This window comes from Ambystoma mexicanum, chromosome 5q (assembly GCF_040938575.1).
Source record: "Ambystoma mexicanum isolate Mex_15411 chromosome 5q, UKY_AmexF1_1, whole genome shotgun sequence".
Lineage (NCBI taxonomy): Eukaryota > Metazoa > Chordata > Amphibia > Caudata > Ambystomatidae > Ambystoma > Ambystoma mexicanum.
Window position 1 is genome coordinate 1323508609 of NC_090933.1, and position 19490 is coordinate 1323528098.

The window sequence follows — 19490 nt, forward strand, 5'->3', positions numbered from 1 at the left end:
TGTACGATATCATGTGCCTAGAAGACTCATTGAAAGAGTTTGATACAGCCCCCCCAGTGCTAACTAACAAATGCTGCTAAGTACAAAGGAAGGCGGAAAAAGCATTGCCGAGAATGTGTGTCGTGCAGTGGGGCACGTTTAAATGCATGACCAAGAATGTAAATGTACTACCACCTGTGAACGTTTTGCTTTTATGCTCCTGAGTACACCACCAAACCTAATGCTACCTCATGTGTTATCCAACTGCTACCGTGTGAGATTGCTAAAATGTAGTCTTCTAATATTCAGTGATGTATGAAACACTGCCAAACTTTCTAGTCATATATGAAATAGTACATGAATATATAGACATTAGAAATGTGTAATCACTAACTTTATTAACCGTCTCCTCATTCTGCATAGTGTGCAGCCCAGGCACAGAGAATTATATTTATATATATATATATATATATATATATATATATATATATATATATACACACCACACACACACCCCCCCATCTCCCCCTTCTCCCGCCAAAGGTCCGGCAGGACTAGCTGGCGCGCGGGCAGCTCAGCCTCAACTCCCCTCATTCCGTTGGACCCGCTTCAAGTATTCACCTCCCCATATCCGAGGCCGCCATGGTTGGCCAAATGAAGTATTTACAACCTGGTCCTTAACACCACCGCCTCAAGGTGCCAAAGGTGCACCTTCATTGATCCAGTAGTACTCCGGCTCATCCCAAGTTAATGGGCCTTGGAGAGCAGATATGCAACCCTGGACTAACATATCATAAAGTAATGATTCACTACATCTAACAAGACCAGAATGACGGGGCAGTTCACCTCAGGCCCCCAGACCAGACACCCAAGTTTATGACACCCGGTCAACAGGCCAGAAGTAACAGTGCCCTGATGTATTGGTAAAGCTTCATATTGCATGTGTTTCTCCAGTATCCTATTACCCCTTAGAGTAACATATTTCAGGATTTGCAGGACAACTGGAACTGTCTAAACGGATGAGTGTGTGTGTGTGGCCACAAGGGCAGAATGTTAGGGCATCCATCTATCAACGACACTGACCGCGCCTGACCTGGCAGCTCCACCCCGACGAGCCCAGCGGACCCATCCGCCCCACGTTGGCACCACGCTGATGTCCACCAATCCTGGAGCTGCTCATCACTGCTGCGCCTATAGTTAGTCGACGCCACCCAATCCCCAAGACTATGTGCCCCCTATAGTGTGTAGGATTCATGGAAGTTTTTGTAATAAATAAGACTGTCTTTGCTATTGTCAGACAGGGCACTTTCGGAGCTTGCAGAGTCCTTTGCATGCCCTATTTGACTAGATAAAAAAACCTTTTACTTTCACCCGCACTTGGTCTTGGTCTCATTCCCTCCTGGGGTGTGTCCTTTACTGCCTTTCTTTGTGGGGAGGGTAATGCCTTTTGGAGACGCTTGCTTTCAGTAGTGACCCCAAAGCGTGATTACATTTTTAATTTTTTCTCTTTTCATCGTCCCCTCTGACATGAGAAATTCCGGGCGGCAGTGGAGATGCACGGTGCGTCCGCTCAAGAGAGCTGCCCGCCTACGGCAACTGGTACGCTTAGACGTGCGCATGGAATATAGAGAGGGTACGTGGTCCCGCTCCAAAAAAAAAAACCTTTAGTACCGCTCGTCGGAGCCGGGGGACGGCCATTGAGTGAGGCATCGCCGCCTGGACGGACCCAGTCCGGAGAATCTCGAATCAAGACAGGCACGTGAGTATTAAGTGCAAGTGATTATAAAAAGGAGAAGGGGAAAGGAGCCAGATTACACAAGGTCATTTAAGGGGTACTTTCAACTATTAATGCTACTTATATTTATTTTACTTTCTCTGCATATGGCCATTAGGACAAAAAAGGTGAAATAAGAGAAGATAAGGACGGGAACCTAGCTCTGCAAGGGGGTAGAAGGCGGCGCCGCATAGTGCTATCTTAACTAGTGCTGGGAATAAGTGAAAAGTAGAGAATAGAATACAGGTGTCTGAGAATTGGGAGACACGATGTATACGTTAGAAACTGCTATTTTTCTTTCTTCTTCTACTTCGATCAGGGTACCTCGGTGGTGAACAAAAGATAAAACTTTCTAAAGGTTCGGGGGCAAGTGATGAACTAGGGTAAGGGAACCTTGGCAGGGAGAAATACAGGGCAAGGGAAAAGGGGAGGGGTAAATGTGATGTGTTGTATCATAAAAGTATGTTAAACGTTTGTCCCATGCTGTACATGTTAAGTTAACAGATGTTTTAATGAGTTGTAAAGAAACCATGTTGAATTAATGACATTGCATAGCTCTGTGGTATGGTCATTGTAAGTGTGACCCGGTAAGATTTGAAGCTAATAATATTGTGAGCAGGTACTTTTTTGTATGTGTCCAAATATTGATTAAGATAAGAGTCACACACACACACCTATAAGAGACAGCGATAGACACAAAATAGTACAGATAGAGAAACACTGGGAGTATAATATGGGGGCGGAGACAGCCCTGGCCCATATTTGTAAAAATCTACCTGGTTATGCAGAACGCATAAAGAAATACCACGATCAATGGGTGACAGAATTAAAAGGAGAAGGATTACCCCAGGTATGGCCAGAAGGCGGATCATTCGATAAAAGTGACCTGGACATGGTAGCCACATGTATATTCATGAAATATAAGGGTAAGCAGTTTCAAAAGAGAAGAGAAATATTAGATTTGTGGAGGCTATTCGAAGAAGTACCCCCACTAAAAAAGAAAGAATCAGTACCGAACCTGCCCTCCACCGTTGACACTCCCCTAACAGTACATGAAATGAAAGGGAGGATACAGGAAAAGAGGGATCAATAGAGGTAACACGATTGTACCCCTCCTAAACAAACCAGTGCCAGCAGAAGGATATAGTGATCCCACATATGTGCCCACCCCACAACCAACTGCACCACCGCCATATGAGTGCCCCAGACAGCGTGGACAGGTAAGTACCCCAGCAGTAGATATTGATAAGTTAACAGAGGACTTAGATTCTAGGCTCTCAATGGCAAGAAATGAATTATCTAGAATAAGAAATATATGTGAGCAGAGTGGAACAAGTGTTACTAGAACTGAGCAAACATTTAGAACAAAGGCACTCGACAGGTCACCTGAAGAAAGATGGAAGAAAGGGAAAATACTGTTCCAGATTCAGGAAGAGCCAACTCGAGTAATAGAACTAGGGCCACAGGAGATGGAAGAAAACACAGGTGAGGAAGGAATGGCTACCGGGGGAATGGAAGAACTGTGGTGCTGTATTTAGGACGAAGAACAGGAAAGTGGAAGGTTGGGTGTGGCGATGGGAGGGAGATCAGGTGAAGGAGAGGGAACACCTCTGGGAAGGACAATAGAAGAGGAATGGACAGGAAGGTTAAGGAATAGAATGGGGAGATTGGCATTGTTGGGAAAGAAAGAATTGAAGGTGAGTACTGGCAGAACGACAAAAAGCAAACTACAACTCCCATTGATACATAGGGGAGGTGGGAGACCAAATTACATACCCTGGGCCCAAATGGATAAAGCCAATTTGTTAAAATAGTTGCCCCCGCTATCGGGGGGGGCAAGTAAGTGGATATATGCATTTGAGAAACATACCGCGGGAGTGCCATTGGTGGTAGGGGATGTTAAAAGCTTGCTAGTATCAGCAGTAGGTGATCAGGCAGATAGAGTGTGGGCTCAGGCAGATAGAGTGTGGGCTCAGGCAGATAGAGTGTGGGCTCAGGCAGATAGAGTGTGGGCTCAGGCCGATAGAGTGTGGGCTCAGGCAGATAGAGTGTGGGCTCAGGCAGATAGAGTGTGGGCTCAGGCAGATAGAGTGTGGGCTCAGGCAGATAGAGTGTGGGCTCAGGCAGATAGAGTGTGGGCTCAGGCAGATAGAGTGTGGGCTCAGGCAGATAGAGTGTGGGCTCAGGCCGATAGAGTGTGGGCTCAGGCCGATAGAGTGTGGGCTCAGGCCGATAGAGTGTGGGCTCAGGCAGATAGAGTGTGGGCTCAGGCAGATAGAGTGTGGGCTCAGGCAGATAGAGTGTGGGCAAAGGCTGGTTTCCTGGAAGTAACATTGGATTGTGATCGCCATGATGGAGCATCTTTTAACACAGTGCGTGTGAGGGTATGGGATGCATTAAGAGAAACATTTCCAGACACACCAGATTTACAGTCGGTGATGCAGTGCACAATGAATTATGGGGAAGATGCTATGGATTACATTTTTCGGGTGCAGGAGATGTGGAGAGCCGAAACGGGCATGCCCTGGTATCAGTCAACATCCCTATTTTACTTTATAATAAAGAGAGGGCTCCCAAAAGAGGTACAGAAAGCACTCGACAAAATAGCAGGATCGAAGCAAAAGGGTGGCCAGAAATACAAAGCATTATAGTGCACCACTGCAAGAGAATAAAAGAAAGGGAGAAAGAAATTGCCCAAAACAGATTGGCAGACAAGGCTAAATTAGTTCAAACAAAACTGGTGAAGGTCGCTGCAGCTGTAGCAGCGCTCCCCCAAGACAGGGAGGGGGAAGAGGAGGAAGGGCTGGTAGCGATACAAGGGAGGATGGCAGCAAATTGGACAGGCAACGGGCATCCAGAGTGGAATGGACAGGAGCAATACGGAGGTCCGCAGTGGCAAGCGTGGGCCCCCCGCAGAGGACGAGGTGGGTACAGAGGCCGCAGAGGGGGTGGTTAAGGATACGGGGGAAATGGCGGGTGTGGAGGACAAGGTCTTAGAGGGGGACAAGGGATCTGTTGGAATTGTGGGAGGTGGAGACATTTCCCACGAGAATGCAGAAGCAGACCAAATAATATATATATTAAGACGATCAACCATGTGGTCAGCCCCACGCGGGGAGCCCATATGGATTACCCATGGGAGGGGCACAAGGGTAGCCAGAGCAGGGGTATGTAGAGCAGCGAAGAGAACCTCCTCAAAATGTACAACAACATCCACAAAGCCGCGATTATATGCAATAGACACAAGATAACCCCTTTGCCACAACTGCTAACGGTGCACCTGCCCCGTATGGCGGAGTCGCGGTGGTATCAGGGAATGTCTTCAGTCAAGGGGGGGAACACGAGACATCCAGCATAGGACAGCCCACAGGGAGCACTTGCGTGTCCTGTTCTATCTATGACCTACAATGCAGCAGAGGAACCATTGATAGGGGCGCAGATAGGGAACAAACAGTTCATTTTTATGGTGGACTCGGGAGCTGAAAAATCATGTTTACGTGAAGGCCGGTTTCCGCTATCTAATCGTAAATTGGAGACGCAGGGGTTCTCTGGGGCTGTTGTCAAAGTTCCTAACACAGAAGATTTAGATGTCACCGTGGGGGGTATGACAGTGAGGGCACCCCTACTGTATTAGGAACAGTCCCCAATTAACTTGTTTGGAAGGGACCTTCTCAGTAAGCTTAATATGACTATCTCCTTCACAGAGAGAGGGATAGTTTGTTTGACCCCAGTGATTTGTCCCATGCGCGTAATGCTGGTGGTACATGCGTGAGCAACAGCACCAGAAGTGTGCGGCATACCTGTAGATCCCGGTGTGTTTATTCAAGGACTGAAAACATTGGCACGGGTGGTCCCAGAGTTGAAAAAGCTAGAATGGCGGGTACCCGCAGAGTTCATCTTCCGACCAATATCACGCCCAGAGATTGTGCCAGGGACAGTGATGTCCTTAGACTTACATGCAGTTCAAATCTCAACTAAACAAATAGCCGTCATTGCAATGGATATACATGGCTGTGAGTGGCGCACAGTGTTGTGCATCAATGCCAACATTGCATTGTGAGACCTGTCAGAATGAAGATCTTTTCTCAGATTCAGAAAGTGATGGTGAAATAATAATGGAGATAGCAATACCCTGTGACATCATGATACAAGAGAGGCAGGTGCCAGTACAGCTGATGGCAGTGGTGGGGCCACCGCCTTCCTTCTTTGATGATGATATGAAATTAGTGCCCAGTAATTTGTGGACCACAGGCCCCCATGACGTGGGATTATTACATGGAGTCACCCCAGTTAAAATAAAACTCAAACCTGGAGCTATTTTGCCCAGGGTAAAACAGTACCTCCTGTCCCGAGAAGCAGAAGAAGGTATCAAAGAGACAATAAGCACATTTCTGACGCAAGGAATAATAGTAACTTCAAATTCACCATGTAACACTTGCATTTGCCCAATCAAAAAAGCAAAAGGAGGGGCATGGAGGATGATCCAAGACCTACGCCCCCTTCATGATGTCATTCAAAAAGAGTTCCCTTTGGTCCCCAATCCAGCATCCATATTGTGCAGCATCCCCAAGAATGCATCACATTTCACAGTAGTTGATTTGAAAAAATACCTTCTTCTCCATCCCATTGGCAGAAGAGTGCAGGTATTTAACAGCATTTACACTGGGAGGAAAGAGATACGAACATTGCAGGTTACCCCAGGGGTACTGTGAGAGCCCCAGCATATTCAACCGCATACTCCATGAAGATCTAGGGAACATGACAGCAGAGAACACACTTATTCAATACCTAGATGATTTACTCATCTGCGCAAGGAATGAGGAAGAATGTAGAAAAGATTGTATTGCTCTCTTGACATTGTTGGCCCACAAAGGCTACAAAGGCGACAGGGGAAAACTACAGTACTGCCAACGAGAAGTGTTGTACCTGGGACAGCTAATCTCACAAGATGGCAAGAAAATAATACCAGACAGGGTAGCTGCCATTACAGCAGGAAGACGGCCAAACACAGTGAAGATATGCAAAAATTCCAAGGAATGTGTAACTACTGCCGAGCACGGATATTAGATTATGCAGCATACACAAGACCATTATTGCAGGCACTCAAAGAGGCCCCAAGAGAGAACACAGAAATTCAATGGTCAGCAGAAATGGTGACACATTTACCTCCCTCAAGGAAGTCATTGCGAGCGCGCCTGTGCTCGCGAACCCTGATTATGAACGCAAGTTTTACCTGTTCTCCCACTGCAAGGGGATCCTCATGACAGCAGTACTGACACAAAAAACATCCCTGGGGCACAAGCCACTTGCTTACTACAGTGGCACATTAGACACAGTAATGAAAGGACATTTTGCTTGCGAGCAATCTCTCGCAGCCGCAGCGTTCGCCATTAAGAAAAGTGCGACAGTAGTGATGGGATGCTCTGTGACACTATTTGTGGAACACTCCCTATTCGCTATATTGGAAAGATCAAAAAGCACACTGACAACACAAAGAGCCACTGCTTATGAAATAATCTTATCCAGTGCAAACATACACATCGTCCGATGTAAAACAGTAAATCCAGCAAGATTCATTACAGAACCATGCACATTAGAAGACATGCAGGAACACGACTGTACCTCTTATAAGGGGGATGAGGGGGAAGGACCGGTGGTAAGTAAAAATGCCCTAAATGAAGGAGAGGTTTACTTCATAGATGGGTCAGCATCAATAAACCCAGACACAGGGGAAAAACATGTGGGGGTGGCAGTTGTGAGATTGGAAGAAGGTGAGTGCGAAGTGATAGTACAACATCGCCTGCCATCCCATTACTCAGCCCAAGCAGCAGAGCTTATTGCTCTCATTGAAGCATTACATGCAGCAAAAGGGTGCGCAGTCACTATTTACACAGCCTCAGTTTACATGACCACTACAGTACACAGCGGGTTGACAAGGTGGGGACGGAGAGGGTTCAACAGAGCAGATGGGTCACCAGTACATAAGCAAATTTCCCTGACCAGTTTTACCACAAGGCGTTCCCCTTGGTCCCTGGTTGGGGAAACCTGGATGCAAAGTCTGTGCATTGCACGTTTAGGTTTCTGGCGAACAAATCAACTAATAGGGGGAATTACCCCATTGTGGGAATATTCCATTTAGGATATCCTTATTGAGTCCCCACTCGTGTTCCTCTGGTAGAGGGTATCTGCTTAGTGTGTCTGCCAGAGAATTGAGTTCCCCTGGAACATGTTGAGATGTTAGCAATATGTTCCGCTTGAGTGCCCACTTCCATATTTTTGGGGATAGCTTAACAGACTTTGAGAATGAGTGCCTCCATGCTCCTTACTGTAGAGCATGGCAGTGGTGTTGTCTGTAAGGACTTGCACTGTCTGCCCTGCAAGGTGTTGCTAAAGAGCACTGAGGACTGTCAAAAGCTCCAGGAAATGGATGTGTTTGTGGGCTGTAGTAGGTGTCCACTGGCCGTGGGCAGTGTGGTGAAAGAAGTGAGCCCCCCCCCCATCTGGCGAGTGAGGTATCTGTAGTTAGGACCGCTTGTGCTAGTGGAACGCCGAAGGGTTTGCCTTTTAGCAGGTTGTCCCTGGACCACCAGCAAAGAGCCTGTACCAGGGTTAGCAAAATAACCACTAGATCGTCCCACTGACCGCTTGTCTGAGACCATTGTTTCGCTAACCATTCCTGCATTGGGTGCATGCACAGGCGTGCGTGTGGCACCAAGTGAATGCATGAGGCCATCATCCTGAGAAAGCGCATTGCTTTGTGTAGTTATCTGTAACGCTCACCTGGTTCCCACGGGGGCGCTGGTCTAGTCTGGATTGCTGTGGCCTCTTCTAGCGTGATGCGCAGGACCCGGAACACCAATTGGACAGGACCTCCAAATCTTGCTTGCCTGGCCCGTAGGAATATCCTTCTGCAGATGAGAAAGGGGATTAACAGTCTGCAGAATAGTGTGCTAGCTCCCCCCATTCCTCCTTCTTTCCTCTCTAACTTCCTCCAAACCCCGGTTTAAGCTCACCTTATGGTTTGGAAGGATGAACTCTCCATCCTGCTTCTGGTGCAGGGGCGCGCGTTTGTCCAGTTACTTCACTGGTTTTCAGAATGGCGCTGGCAAAATCCACTTGACTTTCCTGAGCGATGCGCCATAAGTATGAAAGTTCAAAGTTCACGTGAGGCCCCCTTTATGTTGTCTTTCTAACCTGTGATCTGTCCTTTATTTCAGGTGCAGAATGAAGGCGATGCGTCGAGGAGTTAAATTGCTGAGGTGAGTAGTGATGAGGGCGATCCCTCTAAATGTCCTTATCATTCCCCAGAAATGTCTCTTGTCCTTTCCCCATAGGGGCCGGGGTACGGTACCTGCCAACGGGGCGGCGCCGACCCGAAATGTGGAAGAAAAGCCGGTAAGTATTATGGCTGTTAATCAGGCTTTCCTTCTGTGTTCCTTCTGCTCACCTTTTGTTTCTTCCTCTCTCCCCTAGGTGCAGAGATGTGGCGTCCGATGCTGACAGCCGCAATGGAGCCAGGAGATGTCTCGAGGACAGGTGAGTGAAGCGTGGCGCTGCAGCGAACAACGCAATGCTTTTAAATGGAAGTCTTTCTTCAGGGATGCTGGCGAGAAGATTCCGGATGCAGGTAAGAAGTTTGAAATAGTCCTTGGTTTTCACCTTTCTCTTCTCTTTCTTCCTTGCAGGTCTTCCAGGTTCGAGGCGGGCGTGGCTGGAGTCCAGGAGCAGGAGCAGACACGGTGAGCGTTAAGCTGCAGGAAGCAGAACAACACGAAGCATGAGCTGCTGTCTGGGCGTGGCTTAAATAGCCTCCAAAGAAGTCCCAGGTATGTATCCTTCCCCAACTAGGTATGTATCCTTCCCTTGCCACACCCGAGTGAAAAAATAGTCCCTATGAAAAAATAGTCCCTTTCAGGTCTCAGGAGGCCTGAAGCGTGCAGCATGGTCTGCATCAGGTAAGTGCACAAAACACCTCCCTTTATGAGCCTGGCGCCTATGGCGCCAGGACTGATGTCCAACATGACCCTGGCGCCAAAGGCACCAGGACTGAGTCCAAAGAGCCCCTATAAGGGGCCGCTGGGCTTTTACCCGAGGGCATGATGCCTGCTTCCGGGGGTGCTGGGCCTGGCCTGGTGCTCCAGGGGTAGGCATCATGACAGCACTCCCCCATAAGGCCCCTCCCAAGGTCGTTCCTTCTGGAGGTTTCGGTTTGTTTGGGAAATTCCGATGGAACCTTTTTACCAGCCGAGGTGCATGTACGTGATCACTGGGTTCCCAAGACCTTTCCTGAGGCCCTTACCCTTTCCAATCAAATAGATAGAAAAGTTTTGATTTTGAGATCTTAGAATCCAAAATGTTCTTCACCTCGAATTCAGGCTCCCCATCTATCTGAATCGGTTCTGGTGGCTTTGTTAATCTGGTTCCTTGGTGCACTGGTTTCAAAAGTGACACATGAAAAACGGGGTGAATCCGCATGTTAGCTGGTAGATCGAGCTTGACTGCCACTGGGTTGATTATAGCTTTGATCGAGTAAGGGCCTAAATACCTTGGATTAAAAGTTCGAGGCCCCTTGAGTGATAGGTGTTTGGTAGCCAACCATACTTGATCCCCTATTTGGTATGGAGGCGCCTCTCTTCGATGCAGATCCGCATTCTTTTTGTATTTCCCTTTCGCATGTTGCAAATGTGCAGTTGCATCCTTGAAGGCTTGAGTAATCGTAGAATGCAAATGGTCCACTGCGGGCATTTCAAGGCTCAGAGGTGAGTCCAAGTCTGAAGTACGAGGGTGATGTCCATATAGGGTATAAAAGGGGCTCTGACCAGTTCCAGAGTGTATCGAGTTATTGTATGCATATTCAGCCACCCATAAAATGTCCTTCCAATTACCCTCCGATTGGTGCAACATACATCGTAGATATTGTTCAAGGGTCTGGTTCGTTCTCTCCGTCTGACCATCGGTCTGTGGGTGGTGGCTGGTCGAGAGTCTTACGTCGATTTGTGCCAGTTGACAACACTTTTTCCAAAAATGAGAAATAAACTGGCTTCCCCGATCGGAGACTAGTATGGACGGGAATCCATGCAAACGGATGATATTTTCTAGGAATTCCTTGGCAAGAACAAAGGCCGAAGGTAATCCTTTCAACGGAATAAAGTGGGCCATTTTGGAAAATAAATCCACCACGACCAGAATAGTATTGTAACCATTACAAGAGGGCAGGTCTGTGATAAAATCTAGTGACAGGGTGTGCCAAGGTGCTGGTGGAACGTCTAAGGGCTGAAGAAGACCGGCGGGTCTTGTCTTTTGACCTTTGTTTTGGGCACAAACTCCACAGGACATCACGAAAGATTTAATATCCTTTCGCCAGGAAGGCCACCAGAATTGTCGTTTAACCTTTTCCTCTGTTTTGGCAATGCCAGGATGTCCTTCCATCAGGGTATCATGATGACTGGAAATAACCAGTTCTTGCAATTCCTTTTCTGGCAAAAATAAGCGTCCTTGGAAGTAAGGTAAGCCATCCTTGACTGAAAAGTTAGACCCCCTTTTGATCCAATCCTGCAAGGCTGAAGAGTCCAGGAATTGTTTCACTCGTGCTTGAATGTCTTCAAGGGTTTGTAAAGTGGTTATCCCCAAAACTCTTTGTTCGGGAATTATCGGGACAGGTTCTGAGTTTGTGTCTATTTCTTCCATTCCAATTCGGGATAGAGAGTCCGCCTTACCATTCTTATAGCCGGGGCGGTAGGTGATTACAAAATCGAACTCAGCAAAGAACAAAGCCCATCGGAGCTGTCGAGACGATTGAGCCTGGGCAGTTTTTAAATATTGTAAATTTCGGTGATCAGTGATCACGGTGATGGTATGCCGGGCGCCGAGGAGATAATGCCGCCAAGCCTTAAAGGTGGACTTAATGGCTAATAGTTCCTTATCAGTGATCGCATAATTTATCTCCGGCGGCGAGAACTTTCTGGACCAAAATGCTACGGGGTGCAGTTGGTTGGTTTCAGGGTCTCTCTGAGACAGGACAGCTCCCATGGCTAAGCTGGACGCGTCGGTTTCGACTATATATGGGAGATCGGGACGCGGGTGCTTCAAAATAGGTGCGGATGTGAACTTAGCTTTCAACTCCTGAAAGGCCTGTTCGGCTTCCTCGGTCCATTCAAAACGTTTATTTTTTCGCAAGAGAGCAGTGATGGGTTGCACCACACATGAAAACTCCGGGATGAACCTGCGATAAAAGTTGGCAAAACCAAGCATGCTTTGGACACCTTTCACCGAACTAGGTGATGGCCATTTGAGGATGGCATCCACTTTCCGTGAATCCATTCGGACCCCTTTAGGTGTCAGGATGAATCCGAGAAACTCAACCTCGGTGGTATGGAAAACACATTTTTTCAGCTTGGCAAACAGTTTGTGCTGGCGCAGTTTCTCTAGGACGGCCCTGACATGCTTTCTGTGATCAGATTCCAAAGAGGAGTACACAAGAATGTCATCGATATACACGACAACACAGACATCGATGAGTTCCCGAAGGACATCGTTCATGAAGAATTGGAAGGCTGCAGGTGCGTTGCACAACCCGAAAGGCATCACCTGGTATTCGAATAGTCCATATTTTGTACGGAAGGCCGTTTTCCATTCGTCGCCTTCTTTTACTCGTACCAGATGATAAGCCCCCCGGAGATCTAACTTGGTGTATACGCAAGCGTCCTTCACCTGGTTAAGGAGTTCAGGGATCAGAGGCAGAGGGTAACGATTTTTAACAGTTATCTGGTTCAATGCGCGGTAATCGATACAAGTTCTAAGGTCGCCTTCTTTTTTAGGCACGAAGAACAAAGCTGAGGATGCCGGGGACTTTGACGGGCGAATGAAACCATTGGCGAGGTATTGATCTAAATATTTTCTCAAATGCAGATTCTCTGGTTCAGTAAGGGCGTAAATCCTGCTACAAGGGGGTTGTGCACCGGGCACCAGATCGATTTGGCAATCGTACGATCTGTGGGGAGGTAACGTGTTGGCCTGTTCCTTTTGGAAGACGTCCTGAAAGTCTTGGTACTCTGGAGGTAGTTGCACGGGGACAGAGGTTACTGATGCTAGATTAATCTTTGGATTTTCTGGGTAGCAGGTTTGTGCACAATCCGGGAAGGTTATTCTCTTCGCTCGCCAATCAATTCGAGGATTATGTGTCTCTAACAAAGGGATTCCGAGAATAAGCTGAAACTGTGGAGCCTTGATTACATCAAACACAACTGCCTCCCGATGGCCATCCGGACCTACAAGTGTCACCTCAGCTGTGGAATGTGTTACCGGTCCAGAGGCAATTTCGGTTCCATCTACTGTGGTGATGACATCTTTGTTGGTTTTAGGACGCAGAGGGAGGTTTATCCAAGAGACCAATTCTCGATCCACATAGTTTCCTATAGCCCCGCTATCGATGTATGCCTTTATAGCATGCAACCGTTTAGGCTGTTCCGGATCTACGAGGACCATTGGCACAATGAAATGCGAGGTCTGAGAGTTAGTTTTCAAGCTCGGCAAACGGACCCCTACGCTTGCCGGGCGTGGTCGTTTCCCAATACAGAGTTTCCATGGATTTTATCAGCGGCTCCTACCACCTTCTTGGGCGGCTTAACCGGGCAATCTCGTAGAAAGTGTCCAGAGGACCCACAATAAAGGCATAATTGCATCTGTCGTCTTCTTTCCCGTTCTTTTTGAGTTAGGGGTCCTTTAACCCCTCCGATTTGCATAGGCTCCGAGCCATCAGCCCCCTTGGGGTTAGCGAGGGTCTTGGCCAACACCCGGGTTTCAAACTTGGACCGATCTGCTTTTCTGTTTTGCAGCCTGTGATCCAATTGGACCACTAAGTCTATATATTCAGTGCATTCTTGGGGCGGATTTACAACTTGTGCCAGGACATCTTTAAGTTCTCCGCGTAGACCTCGATAGAATAACGTGATTCTTTTATCCTCTGGCCAACCAGTTTCCACAATTAGTCTATTGAAGGTTGCAATGTAGGATAGAAGGTCTTGATTGCCCTGTCGCAGAGATAGAAGTTCGTCATCCAGAGCCTGTCCCTGGGAGTGTCGAGCAAATAACCTTTCCATGCTTGTTTGAAATCCTTGAAAATCACAAAGAATCGGGTCATCTTGAGTTACCAGTGGGATTGACCAATCGGCAGCACAGCCGCTGAGATATGACAACACAAAGGCTACCTTGGTCTGATCATTAGGGAAGGCCCCAGGTCTGCATAGGAAGTGCAAACGACACTGATTCATGAATACGGCGAATCGTTTGGGGTCCCCAGCAAAGCGTTCAGGTGGGGCCAGCGGCATGTTTCCAGGTAGATTAATCTGCACCGGGTTACTGGAAACCACAGGAGCGGGGTTCCCCCCGGAACCGGGTAAAGGAGTTTGTCCAGCTTGACCTTGCAAAAGCTGTCTAGCCAGGTCATCAGCTCTATCCTTTATTACAATCACTTCCCTCCTGAGGGCACTAGTCTCCTGACGAGCGGCGTGTACTTCGGCCCGTAATTCCCCCAGTAATTGGGCCAACTGGTCAGTTTCGGAAGTTTCCATAGCGCCTGGGTGGGAATTTGTAGGAAGGCTTCGCGTTCTGTAACGCTCACCTGGTTCCCACGGGGGCGCTGGTCTAGTCTGGATTGCTGTGGCCTCTTCTAGCGTGATGCGCAGGACCCGGAACACCAATTGGACAGGACCTCCAAATCTTGCTTGCCTGGCCCGTAGGAATATCCTTCTGCAGATGAGAAAGGGGATTAACAGTCTGCAGAATAGTGTGCTAGCTCCCCCCTTTCCCCCTTCTTTCCTCTCTAACTTCCTCCAAACCCCGGTTTAAGCTCACCTTATGGTTTGGAAGGATGAACTCTCCATCCTGCTTCTGGTGCAGGGGCGCGCGTTCGTCCAGTTACTTCACTGGTTTTCAGAATGGCGCTGGCAAAATCCACTTGACTTTCCTGAGCGATGCGCCGTAAGTATGAAAGTTCAAAGTTCACGTGAGGCCCCCTTTATGTTGTCTTTCTAACCTGTGATCTGTCCTTTATTTCAGGTGCAGAATGAAGGCGATGCGTCGAGGAGTTAAATTGCCGAGGTGAGTAGTGATGAGGGCGATCCCTCTAAATGTCCTTTTCATTCCCCAGAAATGTCTCTTGTCCTTTCCCAATAGGGGCCGGGGTACGGTACCTGCCAACGGGGCGGCGCCGACCCGAAATGTGGAAGAAAAGCCGGTAAGTATTATGGCTGTTAATCAGGCTTTCCTTCTGTGTTCCTTCTGCTCACCTTTTGTTTCTTCCTCTCTCCCCTACGTGCAGAGATGTGGCGTCCGATGCTGACAGCCGCAATGGAGCCGGGAGATGTGTCGAGGACAGGTGAGTGAAGCGTGGCGCTGCAGCGAGCAACGCGATGCTTTTAAATGGAAGTCTTTCTTCAGGGATGCTGGCGATAAGATTCCGGATGCAGGTAAGAAGTTTGAAATAGTCCTTGGTTTTCACCTTTCTCTTCTCTTCCTTCCTTGCAGGTCTTCCAGGTTCGAGGCGGGCGTGGCTGGAGTCCAGGAGCAGGAGCAGACACAGTGAGCGTTAAGCTGCAGGAAGCAGAACAACGCGAAGCATGAGCTGCTGTCTGGGCGTGGCTTAAATAGCCTCCAAAGAAGTCCCAGGTATGTATCCTCCCCCAACTAGGTATGTATCCTTCCCTGGCCACACCCGAGTGAAAAAATAGTCCCTATGAAAAAATAGTCCCTTTCAGGTCTCAGGGAGGCCTGAAGCGTGCAGCATGGTCTGCATCAGGTAAGTGCACAAAACACCTCCCTTTATGAGCCTGGCGCCTATGGCGCCAGGACTGATGTCCAACATGAGCCTGGCGCCAAAGGCGCCAGGACTGAGTCCAAAGAGCCCCTATAAGGGGCCGCTGGGCTTTTACCCGAGGGCATGATGCCTGCTTCCGGGGGTGCTGGGCCTGGCCTGGTGCTCCGGGGGTAGGCATCATGACATTATCTGGCGACTGGTCTTGTAGTGAGGTACTTGCAACAGCATATTGTATACTTTTGTCAGGAAAGCCAACTCCTCCTTTTGTCTTTAGAATTGCTGCCAGAAATTGTTTTATTTGGCTGGGGACCAGATGTGAATTATTTTCATTGATGGAGAAACCCAGATTGTCTTTTGTGTGTTTTGTTTGCAAATTTGAGCCGATTTCACAGTAATTAGCCAGTTGTCCAGATAAGGGTATACAGGGATCGACTTTCTGCGCAGGTGTGCTGCCACTACTGCGAGCACCATCACAAATACTCTTGGCGCCGAAGTGATGCCAAAGGGGAGTACCTTGAATTGGTAGTGAACTCCCGCTATCTTGAAACGCGGATATTTTCTGTGTGCATGAAGCTTTGAAATATGAAAGTATGCATCTTTCATATCCAATGTTGACATGTAATACCCCTGTTTTAAGAGGCGGATTACTTCTTGAAGCGTGGTCATGCAAAACTTTTGGGGTTTAACTTATCTGTTCGTTGGGCACAGATCTAGTACTGGGCGCATCGAGACGTCTTTCTTTGGCACAAGGAAGTACGTTGAATAAACACACTTGTTTACCTGATTTGATGGGACAATCTCTATGGTGTCCTTTTCCAGCAGTGCCTTTACTTCTTCTAACAGTATACAACTCTGTCCTGGTGTCATTTTTCTCGTCTTGGTGGGCGGTTGAGTGGTTTCTGTAACAGTGCAATACAATACCCGCCTGCCATGGTTGAGAACACCCACTTGTCTGACGTTATCCCCTCCGATGCGTGAGTGAAGTGAAATTGGACCTCCTACTGGAGTGGCATGGAAGGGTAACTGCAGCAGTGCGGCATTGTTTGGGGAGGGTGGGTGGAGCCTCTCCCAGGTGATACTCTGCCTGTTCCTCTGGATCTTTTATTTGAAAACCAGAAGAGGAAGATTGTCCTTACGATGGGCCCCAAGATGGAGTCTGTCTGCCCTGAGTGTAACCGGAAGAGAGTTGAGACCCCTGACCGTGAAACATTCTGGAATTTGAAGAGCCTTGTTGTACGTAGGCCAAGGGATTTAAGAGTGTAGCACTCCTCCTTTGCGCTCGAGGCCTCTTCAGCATCCTTCCTTAAAAGTATGTTAGGCTCCACCGGCATATTAAGGAGGGTGGCTGAGTTTCTAGTTTAAAACCAGACTGCCTAAGCCAGGCATGGCACTTGATATGTGTGCCTTCTGCAATGATGCGGCATGCATTGTCTGCTGCATCAAGATTATTTGTGAGGATGCAGTTTGATACTTGCTTGCCCTCTGAAATAGTACTTAATAATTGTGTCTTTAGGGGTTCTGAACTGCTTCAATCTGGTGTTCCAGGTCATCCCACATGTGGCAGCCCTAACTAGCTAGAAGTATAGTGTTAGTTGCAATTCTGGCTTGATATGCCGCTGTGGAGGCAACCTTCCTTACAAAGATATAGATTGTCTTGCTTTCCTTGTCTGGCGGGGCTTCAACAAAGGCCAGAGGAGTGCCATCCTCTTTCTGGTAGTGGTGACCACTAGTGAATCTGGTTTTACCTGACCTCTACAGAGGGTCGGTAGGTGCTGGCCTGAACAATCTCTCTATTCTGGGGCTAAACGCCCTGGTGAGATTAGGTGCCAGTAGTGAGGGCTGTATACGTCTTTGCACAGACTTCAACAGCGGGATAAACTGAGTGGCGGACACAAGGCAAGAATGTTAGAAGACAGTGGAGGGATTCTGGGCACTCGCCTGCGTTGGAGCAAAACGCTTTGCTCACCGGATTCCCATGCGAAGCGGACGAGCACAGCAGAAGCATGAAAACAATGGAGAAATTGTTGCGAAGCAGAAAGCAGCCGGAGACCAACAGCGGACCACAGAAGAAACAAGGTGCAATCGAGAACCGGTGAGTCCACAAAGGGACAGAGAGAACTGGGTCGGCCACACCAAACTTAAATTACTCATAGCAAAACCAAGAGAGAGAAAAGGAATGGTTTCTAAAACCGGAGAAAGACTGAAAGAGCAGTTTTCTAAAAGGAGAGAATTTCAAGTTGGTCAATACATGCTGCAAGCATATAAGAGACAAAGCAACCATATATAAGAAATCAAGTATATTCGCCAAGGAGGCTAAAAAGCAGAACCATCAAAGGTGGGAGAGTGGCCAGGAGTTCACATATGAAAAGCCCTGGCAGGAGAGTATATCAGACTGTTGCAATGGTGTAAAAGAAATCCTGACAGGGAAATGCTGTAACACTCACCTTAGCTCTGCGGGGGCACCAGGAAACCTCTTCTGTGTGGTATCTGTGTCAAAACCCTCCAGTGGAACTGAACCCCTGGGCGTGATGCTGATTTATTGGGAAGAGAATCTTTCCATCCTGCTATCTCTTGGGCAGAGGTGCAATAGGTATAGGTCAGTTACGTCACTGACTGTGGTGGCCTATATCCAGCCCAGGCCTGCTCCGGCGTGGATCAGTGTCATTTCACCTTGCAGCATAGATAATTGTCTGTAAAGGGTGGTTTTCAAGTTCAGCTTGGTTGTGTGCTCTGTGCTGTATGGACTTGTGTCCTTTTGCCTTGCAGCATAGATAATTGTCGGTAAAGGGTGGTTTTAAAGATCAGTTTGGCTGTGCGCTGTTCCTTCTATGCTCAGCGCTCTCTAGCATGTCTTGATGCAGAGCGCTGCCCCTTTGGTGCGTGGTGCTCTGTTGATCGTCTAGCAGCTGCCGGTATTGAATGCGCTATGTTGGTGTTTTCTGAAGCGCCGCTTTTCCCCCAGCACAACGCTGCTTTCACCTTCTTCAATTGCTGCCTTAATGATATTCACAATGTTAATACTGTTCATAGGGCTGCTACTATGCGTGGTAATTCCACTTACTAACTGTTGTCTTGTTTCTTTTCTCTTTCCAGCAGGAGCGGTGACGGAGGAGTCGAGAAGCCGAGATGTCAAGAAGCGTTGCTGCCAATAATTCACACGAGGATAACCAGGTGAGTGCTGCCGAGGATCGTAGATCGGGTCCGTAGAGCGGAGCCCCGTTAAACAGCTGTTTCTTCTTTCAGGTCCGGAGAGCAGCAGCAAGCCCCGCAAGTGTCATGCTACAGTGGCAGAATGACGAGTAGCAGAGAACCCTTGCCTGGATGTTGCTTAAGTAGCCAACCACACCCAGCCACACCCAATGACTAAGCATGCCTAGCCCCACCCAAAAGGCAGAGCCATCCACACCCAAAGGCAGCCCTGCAGCATTTTAAATGCTGCTTGGTTTACTCTGCCTCCATGTTGAAGGAATAAGGAATAAGAAGTGGCAGAGCATAGTCACCTCATGAATAAGAAACGTGGCACCAGGCACGCCAGGCTTGGGCCCAACTCTTTTTGTTCTTTCTCAACCTGGCCCAAGAACCCCAGTGGTGCCTTGTCAAACCCCGGGCTGGGTGCATATGTGCTTGCTACTACACTAGGGTAGGTGCAAGGGGCAAGGCCAGTATCGGTAGTGCCAGTGATCATGACAAATACATCAGGGGAGTTGGAAGTGAATAAGACACAAGACATAGCCAGCAGGTGTGTTGGTTTAAGAGACTAGGGAGCAATATCCTTGGAAGGAGAGTACACCAGGTAATCCCAACCACACATAAAAAGGAAGACGAGATTGAAGATAAATGTTGCTGTTGACCCAAGGGAACATCAAGAACTGTTCTTCACACCCAGGAAAGGCGGTCTGACCACTCAGAATATGCATTTGCCGG

General features: G+C 48.2%; 1 pseudogene; it reads left to right on the top strand.

Moving 5' to 3' along the window:
* Nucleotides 1–19490, top strand: part of LOC138498405 (zinc finger protein 850-like) — a 203198-nt pseudogene that overhangs the window by 100239 nt on the left and 83469 nt on the right.